This window comes from Rana temporaria, chromosome 10 (genome assembly GCF_905171775.1).
Source record: "Rana temporaria chromosome 10, aRanTem1.1, whole genome shotgun sequence".
NCBI classification, from domain to species: domain Eukaryota; kingdom Metazoa; phylum Chordata; class Amphibia; order Anura; family Ranidae; genus Rana; species Rana temporaria.
The window spans coordinates 142,146,887-142,159,016 of NC_053498.1; the positions used below are offsets into that span (position 1 = coordinate 142,146,887).

The window sequence follows — 12,130 nt, forward strand, 5'->3', positions numbered from 1 at the left end:
AAAGTTACGGCGGGCTTTATGAATCTAACCCTATATATATATATTTTTTTTTTTTACTTTCTGCTATAATACATACCCGATAAAAAAAAAATTGGGGGGGGGGGGAGCAGACACAAATCAACAAATTAAAAGGTTAATACTATAAAAAAAAAAAATAATAATAATAATAATAATAATAATAATAATAATAAAAATATATATATATATATATATATAAAACGACAATTTTGAAAAAAAAAAAATATATTTTTTACTTTCTGCTATTAAACATACAACTCGCGTTTCGTTTACAGACGTTTTTAATTTTTTCAAATGCTTCTAGACACAAACACGGCTAAACGTGGCTAAACGTGGCACGTAAACGCAGCTAAGTGGACGCTTTTAGTCGCTGGTTTCTAGCTGTCAAGTTAAATCGTTCAGGAGAGGTTTCACAACGTCCCGCTAAGGGGGACTTTGTTTCAAATCAGGGACAGTCCCTGGAAAATCAGGGACAGTTGGGAGCTATGCCTTTCAGGGATTGGCCATGGGTATAATAATTATTTAGCTGATTATTTGAATCCTCCACCCTATGCTCTGGAAGCTTCGTCCAGAGGCAGGGGAAGCAATCAAACTCTCATCTCAGGAACCCGGAGCAGACCCAAATAATCAACAACAACCCCTCCATTAACTACAGTGGAGCCAATAACTGCCTGACTAGGAGGATGCTGCACACATAGTGAACAGTGAGGTCAGATGAAGTAACTTCTGTACAGGAGAGGAGCAGTACAACTGTGCAAGCGTGAAGGGAAGGCTGGAGGTCGGATTTAAATAAACATGGAGGACCTCCAGGCAGTGGAGTAGCGTGGGTTGTCAGCGCCCGGGGCAAGGCAAGTCATTTGCACCTCCCTAACTTGTGGACTTTTAGCACTCCCCCAACATGATTCCTACACTCTGACCACTACACTAACCTCTACACTGACCCTTCATGATTCCTACACTGACCTACCTGATTCCTATACTCACCACACCACTAACCTACCTGAGTACTACACTGACCTACACTGTCCACTACACACTGACCACTAAACTACACACTGACCAGACCTCTACACTGACCACTACACACTGACCAGTCCACTAAACCACACACTGACCACTACACACTGACCAGACCACTACACACTGACCAGACCACTACACACTGACCAGACCTCTACACTGACCACTACACACTGACCAGTCCACTAAACTACACACTGACCACTACACACTGACCAGATGACTAAACTACACACTGACCAGACCACTGACCACTACACACTGACCACTAAACTACACACTGACCCCCACCACTGACTAGACCTCTACACTGACCACTACACACTGACCAGACCACTACACACACTGACCAGACCACTACACACTGATCAGACCTCTACACTGACCACTACACACTGACCACTACACACTGACCAGACCACTAAACTACACACTGACCACTACACACTTACCAGACCACTGACCACTACACACTGACCAGACCATTGACCACTACACACTGACTAGACCACTGGCCACTACACACTGACCACTACACACTGACCTGACCACTACACTACACACTGACCAGACCATTACACGACACACTGACCATTACACACTGACCAGACCACTGACCACTACACACTGACCCGACCACTGGCCACTACACACTGACCACTACACACTGACCTGACCACTACACTACACACTGACCAGACCATTACACGACACACTGACCATTACACACTGACCAGACCACTGACCACTACACACTGACCCCAACACACTGACCAGACCACTACACTACACACTGACCAGACCACTAAACTACACACTGACCACTACACACTTACCAGACCACTACACTACACACTGACCAGACCACTAAACTACACACTGACCACTACACACTTACCAGACCACTGACCACTACACACTGACCAGACCATTGACCACTACACACTGACCACTACACACTGACCTGACCACTACACTACACACTGACCTGACCACTACACTACACACTGACCAGACCACTAAACTACACACTGACCACTACACACTGACCACTACACACTGACCAGATCACTACACTACACACTGACCAGACTTACTGAGTCTCTCACCTGCTTTTCTTCCATCTGCTCACACTGCCTGCCACAATGGGAAAACGATCCAGTCCGGTGGTGGAGGAGGAGCAGACAACCGCTGCACACAGCTAAGCGGAGACCAGCCCGGCAGCCCCGCTTACCAGCAATCGAGGACAGGCCAGCCCCGCTACTGAACGTGACCCCATTTGCCCAATCACAGAGCGCCAGGGACCAGACTGAAATTAAGCATGGCGGCCGAAGAGCGGAGATCGAAATTAGGAGGATGGAGCCGGGGGTGTCACTCACTGGTGTGGAATGTTGCCCCCCCCCAAATGTTGCGCCCGGTGCCACGGCCCCCCTCGCACCCCCCACGCTACGCCACTGTCTCCAGGTAAGAAACGGACTGCGAGTCGGCTCTATACGGCGCCTGCGCACCGACGTGCGGCTTCTTTCGGCAACTCGTGACGTGCTGTATGCGCCGGTCGGAAGGATGTCAATCAATTAGGAACGCCCAGTGCCGCAGATTACATACCCGGAAGCGGCGGTGAAAATACGGTATGTACGCCAATAAAATAAAAAAAAAACTGCCGATTGTCATTCTGACAACTCGGCTGAATGTAATGTTAACATTTTTTTTTGGGGTGAACCCCCGCTTTAAATTGCCCTTAATTTTCGAGACTGAATAACTCCTACTTTCAGAAGACTGAGGACTTTGGTCTCCATTCACTAAGCGGTATCTATCGCTTTAAGAAATGCGGTAAAATAACGCTGGTGTCCTTAACGCAGTGGTAAACCACATAAAAAATAGGCACCGGGTAGTTTAAGCCATAATGTGCTAGTATGCATTGCATGCTAGCACACTATAACAGACCTACCTGAAAACGATGCTCTCCAGCGGCACGCTGTCACTGCTGAAGTCGCTTCCATCTTAACCCGGTCTTTCTTCCGGGTTCACGGGCTTCGGTGATATGAATGGCGGAGCCGGTGATGACGTCACTCCCGCTGCATGCATGGTCACTGTTTAGGACGGCACGGGTATGCTGTTCCTTTAGAGCGCATGCACCGGAGACGTCACCAGCTGCATCTAAACTAGATATCTCCTAAACGGTTCACATTTAGGAGATATTTACTGTACCTATAGGGAAGTCTTATTATAGGCTTCTCTATAGGTACAAATAATACAAGGGAGTTTACTCCCACGCTCACAAACAGTAGTAAACAGCTGTTTTTTTAACCACTTAAGCCCCGGACCAATATGCAGCCTAAAGACCCAAGGTGTTTTTACAGTTCGGGACTGCGTCGCTTTAACAGACAATTGCGCGGTCGTGCGACGTGGCTCCCAAACAAAATTGGCGTCCTTTTTTCCCCACAAATAGAGCTTTCTTTTGGTGGTATTTGATCACATCTGCGGTTTTTAGTTTTTGCGCTATAAACAAAAATAGAGCGACAATTTTGAAAAAAAAGCAATATTTTTTACTTTTTGCTGTAATAAATATCCCCCAAAAACATATATAAAAACATTTTTTTTCCTCAGTTTAGGCCGATACGTATTCTTCTACCTATTTTTAGTAAAAAAAATCGCAATAAGCGTTTATCGATTGGTTTGCGCAAAATTTATAGTGTTTACAAAATAGGGGATAGTTTTATTGCATTTTTTTATTTTATTTTTTTTTTACTACTAATGGCGGCGATCAGCAATTTTTTTCGTGACTGCGACAATATGGCGGACACTTCGGACAATTTTGACACATTTTTGGGACCATTGTCATTTTCACAGCAAAAAATGCATTTAAATTGCATTCTTTATTGTGAAAATGACAGTTGCAGTTTGGGAGTTAACCACAGGTGGCGCTGTAGGAGTTAGGGTGCACCTAGTATGTTTTTACAACTGTTTGGGGGTGTGGCTGTAGGAATGACGTCATCGATCGTGTCTTCCCTATAAAGGGAATGACGCGATCGATGCGCCGCCATAGTGAAGGACGGGGAAGCCGTGTTTACACACGGCTCTCCTCGTTCTTCAGCTCCGGGGAGCGATCGCGACGGAGCAGCTATAAACAAATAGCCGCGCCGTGGTCCCGGATCGCTCCCCGAGCGGACCCGACCTCCGCATGTAGCGGGGGGGGTCCCGATCGGACCCCCCACCCGCTAATAGGCGAGGACGTACCTATACGCCCATGTGCCTGTACGTGCCATATTGTGGACGTATATGTACATGCGGGGGTCGGGAAGTGGTTAAGGAGCAGGCCAGTCAAGTTCCACCACCCCAAACTCGCTCATCCATGTCTTTATGGACCTTGCTTTTAGGTAGATTCAGGTAGAATGGTGCAAAGTTACGGCGGCATAGCTTAGCGTGTTTAGGCTACGCCGCCGTAAGTTAGCTAGGCAAGTACATGATTCACAATGTACTTGCCTGCTATGTTACGGCGGCGTAGCCTAAAGCGGGTGGGCGTAAGGGCGCCTAATTCAAATGTGTTTGAGGGGGGCGTGTTTTATGTTAATGGGGCTTGACCTTACGTTTTTCGGGGTATCTCCTCATTTACATATTCTACGCCGACCGCAATGGAAGCGCCACCTAGCGGTCATCCGAAATATTGCATTAATATCCTATCTTAGATATGTTTAAGCGTATCTCTTCTTGAGCATACACTTAAAGCGGTGGTTCACCCTGCAGAACAACATTGTAGCATACAATTCGGCATTGTAGCGCGAGCTACAGTATGCCGGTCTTAATTTTTTTATCGCCGTACTCACAGTGTAATCGTACATAGTAGATTCCGTCTGCCGCGGGGAATGGGCGTTCCTTTCAAGAGGGAGGGTGATTGACGGCCGGCTCTGGCGCGTCACGCTCCCCGAAGACAGCCGGAGTAGGTCTCGGCTCTTCACGGCGCCTGCGCACAGACTATGCGCAGGTGCCGTGAAGAGCCAAGCCTATTTCGGCTATTTCCGGAGAAGCGTGACGCGCCAGAGCCGGCCGTCAATCACCTTCCGTCTGGATTGGAACGCCCATTCCCCGTGGGCAGTCGGAATCTTCTATGTACGATTACACTGTGAGTACGGCGATAAAAAAATTAAGACCGGCATACTGTAGCTCGCGCTACAATGCCGAATTTTAGGCTAGAAGAAAACATTTTTTTATTTTTTTATTTTATAGGGTGAACCCCCGCTTTAAACATAAGTCGGCTGATAAGCCGGCCTAACTTTTACTGAATCTACCTATTTGTGCACTGGTGCTCAGTCATGTTGGAACAGGAAGGGGCCATCCCCAAACTCTTCCCACAAAGTTGGGAGCATGAAATTGTCCAAAATGTCTTGGTATGGTGTCGCCTTAAGAGTTCCCTTCACTGGAACTAAGGGGCCAACCCAACCCCTGGAAAACAACCCCCACACCATAATCCCCCCTCCACCAAATGATTTGGATCAGTGCACAAAGCAAGGTCCATAAAGACATGGATGAGCGAGTTTGGGGTGGAGAAACTTGACTGGCCTGCGCTCCTGACCTCAACCCGATAGAACACCTTTGGGGTAAATTAGAGCGGAGACTGTGAGCCAGGCTTTCTATTCCACATCAGTGCCTGACCTCACAAATGCTCTTCTGGAAGAATGGTCAAACATTCCCATAGACACACTCCTAAACCTTGTGGACGGCCTTCCCAAAAGGGTTGAAGCTGTTAAAGCTGCAAATGGTGGGGTCAACTCCATATTGAACTAACAGATCCCAGTCTCTGGGATTGGGAGAAAGCGGGCTTCCAATCATGTGACTTCTGTGACAGCCAATCACAGCGATCACATGATCATGAAGCCATCTCCAGGAGGCAACACAAAAGGGACAGCTCTAGCCTTTAAAACCTGTGTTACAATGCATTATTAACCACTTACTCACCGCCCTATGTACGAAAGACATCTACAAGGCAGTTCCTTAACTCTGGGAGGACATCCATGGACATCCTCCCAGAATTGCGCTCCCGCGCGCCCCCTGGGGCGCGCACCCGGGAATGTCCGGACCCGGCGCATCACGGATCACGGTAAATCGCCGCTGATCGCTCCAATGACGGAGCGATCACTTGTAAACAAACCGGCGTCTTGCATGTGATGACGCCGGTTCCTCCCTCCCCTCTCTGTACCGAACGGTACAGTGTGAGAGGAGAGTGGAGAGAGTGGATGCAGCACGAGTGCTGTGGGCTGGATGTGTGACAAATGCAGTCACAGATCCAGCCATCCATCCCTGCTCAGCCATCCCTGCCCCATACTAAGACTACTCTACTGTGCAATACTCTGCAATACCCCACATTGCTCTGCAATACCCCACAATACTCTGCAAAAACCCACACACTACTCTGCAATAACCCACACTACTCTGCAATAACCCACACTACTCTGCAATACCCCACAATATGGGGTCACTAAGTATTTTATATTATTAATTCTCACTAGTGATTAATTTTATATACTTATCTCAGTTTGGCGTGGAAATACACCCCATTCACAATACCCCACAATACCCTGCAACGTCGCCTATGGGGATTTTTAAGTAGCGATTTTTGGCGCCGTTCCACGATCGTGTGCAATTTTTAAGGGTGACATGTTGGGTATCTGTTTACTCGGCGTAACTTCGTCTTTCACATTATGCAAAAGAATGAACAAAAAATACTAAATTTGCTAAATATTATAACAGAAACAAAGAAAAATTCTTTTTTTTTACAGAATTTTCAGTCTTTTTTCTCTTATAGAGCAAAAAAATTATAACCCAACAGTGATTAAATACCACCAAAAGAAATCTCTATTTGTGGGGAAAAAAGGACGAAAATTTCATTTGGGTACAATGTTGTATGACTAAGTAATTGTAATTCAAATTGTGAGAGCACCGAAAGCTGAAAATTGGTCTGGTTATTAAGTGGGTTTACGTGCCTGGTGATCAAGTGGTTAACAAATTTGTTTGCCTTAATGCAAGTTAACGCATCGGTCATTACTGCATGTATGTTAACGTCCTCAAAGGTGCGACATCATCAAAGGTAAATGATTGGTCACCAATTTTTCTTTTAGAGTTTGATGGGCATTTGATGGAATTTCCCGCACCAAAACAAACCAAGACCAATTTCAGAAGCTGAAACCCAACGCACAGCGAAGACGGAGCCAAGTTTCTGTCATGTAAAGCGATGCGAGGCCCCTCCCCCCCGTGATTGAGACGTACGAAAGGCAGAGCAGTTACTTGGAACATTTTAAAAGAAATTACAATTCTTCGCGGAAAGGCCAGGATGTCATCTATTATCCCATTAGATCGTTTTCCCCAGAAGGATCCCTGCCGGGAAACCAGAACAATGAGCTGTAATCGTATTGACCTCTCCGCTGACATAATCCAGGTAGGACGGAGCCGGAGGGGCCTTAAAGGGGGACTCCACTCAAGCTGCACCAATCAATGGATGTTATGGATAAGTGCGTTCGCAAATAAAGACTTCCAAAGCCTTGGTGCTGAAGGTTCAAAATCAGTTCCCAATGTATTATGTGTGCATTATAAGGTGCAAGTATTCACAGCGCTTCACTTTTTCCACATTTTGTTATGTTACAGCCTTATTCCAAAATAGATTACATTCATTATTTTCCTCAAAATTCTACAAACAATCCCCCATAATGACAACAACGAGAAAGAAGTTTGTTTGAAATCTTTGCAAATGTATTAAAAAAAAACAAAAAAACAATCCCATGTACATAAGTATCACAGACTCCTCCCATGTACATAAGTATCACAGGCTCCTCCCATGTACATAAGTATCACAGTCTCCTCCCATGTACATAAGTATCACAGGCTCCTCCCATGTACATAAGTATCACAGACTCCTCCCATGTACATAAGTATCACAGTCTCCTCCCATGTACATAAGTATCACAGGCTCCTCCCATGTACATAAGTATCACAGGCTCCTCCCATGTACATAAGTATCACAGACTCCTCCCATGTACATAAGTATCACAGGCTCCTCCCATGTACATAAGTATCACAGGCTCCTCCCATGTACATAAGTATCACAGGCTCCTCCCATGTACATAAGTATCACAGACTCCTCCCATGTACATAAGTATCACAGGCTCCTCCAATGTACATAAGTATCACAGACTCCTCCCATGTACATAAGTATCACAGGCTCCTCCAATGTACATAAGTATCACAGGCTCCTCCCATGTACATAAGTATCACAGGCTCCTCCCATGTACATAAGTATTCACAGACTCCTCCCATGTACATAAGTATCACAGGCTCCTCCCATGTGCATAAGTATCACAGGCTCCTCCCATGTACATAAGTATCACAGGCTCCTCCCATGTACATAAGTATCACAGGCTCCTCCCATGTACATAAGTATCACAGGCTCCTCCCATGTGCATAAGTATCACAGGCTCCTCCCATGTACATAAGTATCACAGGCTCCTCCAATGTACATAAGTATCACAGACTCCTCCCATGTACATAAGTATCACAGGCTCCTCCAATGTACATAAGTATCACAGACTCCTCCCATGTACATAAGTATCACAGACTCCTCCCATGTACATAAGTATCACAGACTCCTCCCATGTACATAAGTATCACAGGCTCCTCACATGTACAGAAGTATCACAGGCTCCTCCCATGTACATAAGTATCACAGGCTCCACCCATGTACATAAGTATCACAGGCTCCTCCCATGTACATAAGTATCACAGGCTTTTCCCATGTACATAAGTATCACAGGCTCCACCCATGTACATAAGTATCACAGGCTCCTCCCATGTACATAAGTATCACAGGCTCCTCCAATGTACATAAGTATCACAGGCTCCTCCCATGTACATAAGTATCACAGGCTCCTCCCATGTACATAAGTATCACAGGCTCCTCCCATGTACATAAGTATCACAGGCTCCTCCCATGTACATAAGTATCACAGGCTCCTCCCATGTACGTAAGTATCACAGGCTCCTCCCATGTACATAAGTATCACAGGCTCCTCCCATGTACGTAAGTATCACAGGCTCCTCCCATGTACATAAGTATCACAGGCTCCTCCCATGTACGTAAGTATCACAGGCTCCTCCCATGTACATAAGTATCACAGGCTCCTCCCATGTACATAAGTATCACAGGCTCCTCCCATGTACATAAGTATCACAGGCTCCTCCCATTTCCATAAGTATCACAGGCTCCTCCCATGTACATAAGTATCACAGGCTCCACCCATGTACATAAGTATCACAGGCTCCTCCCATGTACATAAGTATCACAGGCTCCTCCCATGCACATTAGTATCACAGGCTCCTCCCATGTACATAAGTATCACAGGCTCCTCCCATGTACATAAGTATCACAGGCTCCTCCCATGTACATAAGTATCACAGGCTCCTCCCATGTACATAAGTATCACAGACTCCTCCCATGTACATAGGTATCACAGGCTCCTCCCATGTACATAAGTATCACAGGCTCCTCCCATGTACATAAGTATCACAGGCTCCTCCCATGTACATAAGTATTACAGGCTCCTCCCATGTGCATAAGTATCACAGACTCCTCCCATTTTCAGACATCCGTTCAAGCTACGGAATTTATAAAGCTTGATTGAGATTGAGTGGCGGCTGGTGCTTCAAATTTTTAGGGGGCACAAACAAACTGAAAAAAATTTGAAAAAAAGATTAATTCATCAATTGCAGCCACTGTGCCCATCAAATTCAATCAATGTGGCCATCAAATGCAATTACTGTGCCCATCAAATGCAACCACTGTACCCATCAAATGCAATCACTGTGCCCATCAAATGCAACCACTGTGCCCATCAAATGCAACCACTGTGCCCATCAAATGCAATCACTGTGCCCATCAAATGCAACCACTGTACCCATCAAATGCAACCACTGTGCCCATCAGAAGCAGCCACTGTGCCCTTCAGATGCAACCACTGTGCCCATCAGATGCAACCACTGTGCCCATTAGATGCAACCGCTGTACCCATCAAACGCAACCACTGTACCCATCAAATGCAATCACTGTGCCCATCAGATGCAACCACTGTGCCCCTCAAATGCAACCACTGTGCCCATCAAATGCAATCACTGTGCCCATCAGATGCAACCACTGTGCCCATCAGATGCAACCACTGTGCCCATAAGATGCAACCACTGTGCCCATCAAATGCAACCACTGTGCCATCAAACGCAGCCACTGTGCCCATCAGATGCAACCACTGTGCCCATCAAACGCAGCCACTGTATCATCAAATGCAACCACTGTGCCCATCAAATGCTGCCAATGTGCCTATCATATGCTACCAGTGTGCCTATTAAATGCCGCCAGTGTGCCCATTAAATGCCGCCAGTGTGCCCATCAAATGCTGCCAGTGTGCCCATTAAATGCCGCCAGTGTGCCCATCAAACGCTGCCAGTGTGCCCATTAAATGCTGGCAGTGTGCCCCCCGCCCGCTCGCCTTCTGCCTGGCACTTACCCTGTCTCTGTGGGGCAGCGGGTGAAGGCGACGAGTGGGGTTCTGAATGCGTCTCCTGCCTCCTCTCCCGTCAGGTGTTCAATCAGGTGACAGGTAACAGACCCGATTGGCTGAGAGGCGGTTCAGTGTTAGGAAAGCGATTCATTCACTTATACATCGACAGAATGGCGCGGACAGGCAAATGGGCGTACATGTACATCCCTTTAAATTTGCCACCGTGTGGTCGCGGGGCGTGCGCCACCCTGCGGCGAGCTCAGTGACCGTGCCCACGGGGCCCACGGACTCGATTTCCACCGGTGTCCCGCGATCGGGTCACGGAACTGGAGAACGGGTAGATGTCAGTGTAAACGCAACATCTCCCCGTTCCTCCTAGTGACAGGTCACTGATTGTCTGCTCCCTGTCATCGGGAGCAGCGATCAGTGACTCATAGCCCATCCCCCCACAGTTAGAATCACCCCCTAGGACACACTTAACCTCTTGATCGCCCCCTAGTGGTTAACCCCTTCCCCGCCAGTCACATTTCCACAGTAATTAGTTCATTTTTATAGCACTGATCGCTGTATAAATGACAATAGTCCCAAAATAGCGTCAAAAGTGCCCGATGTGTCCGCCGCAATGTCGCAGCCACTAAATAAATTTGCAGATCGCCGCCATTACTAGTAATAAAAATGTCATAAAACTATCCCCTATTTTGTAGACGCTATAACTTTTGCGCAAACCAATCAATTAACACTTATTGCGATTTTTTTTACAAAAAAATATGTAGAAGAATACGAATACTTGTGTCTTTTTTCAACCTGACTAACTATGTAACTATGTAACTATGTATTGGCCTGAGGAAAAATATATATATATATTTTTTTTTTAAAGCACATGATTAGAGCCTGAGGTTCTAATTGGCTTAAAAAAAGGTGGGCTCAAGGCGTAGAGCACTGCGCCCCTGAGCCCACCCAGTTGTGTGACAAGAGCAAATTAATATTCGCTACTGTCTTCCTGCTTCTCCTCCCGGCCAATCAGGAAGCAATTGGCCGAGAGGAGAAGCATTCGTATTGGCTGGGAGCAGAAGCAGGGGGGAAGCTGCCCGTGACCTGGATGGAGTAAGTGCGGGCAGGGTTGGTGCAAGGTATTTGGAAACCCTAGGCGAAACCAAATTTTGCCCCCCCCCCCTGGCTCCACCCCTGACTGCACAACCTTTGCCCTGCCCATGTATACCCCACCTTTTTAATGAAGTGCTCATTAAATGCAGCCCACCAGTGCCCATCAATGCAGCCTCACCAGCGCCCATCAATGCAGCCTCCCCAGCGCCCATCAATGCAGCCTCACCAGCGCCCATCAATGCAGCCTTACCTGCGCCCATCAATGCAGCCTCATCAGCGCCCATCAATGTAGACTCACCAGTGGCTGCGTTTGATGGCATGGCACAGTGGTGACAATTGATGACACAGTGGCTGTGTTTGATGGCATGGCACAGCGGCTGCGTTTGATGGCATTGCACAGTGACTGCGTTTGATAGCATGGCACAGTGACTGCGTTTGATGGCATGGCACAG

The 12,130-nt window shown here is 47.0% G+C and overlaps 1 protein-coding gene across 1 annotated transcript in view; it reads right to left on the reverse strand.

Annotated features, from left to right (window-relative positions):
• MMEL1 (membrane metalloendopeptidase like 1) overlaps positions 1-12,130 on the reverse strand; it is a 181,244-nt gene that overhangs the window by 137,091 nt on the left and 32,023 nt on the right. The gene's annotated exons all lie outside the window — the stretch shown is intronic.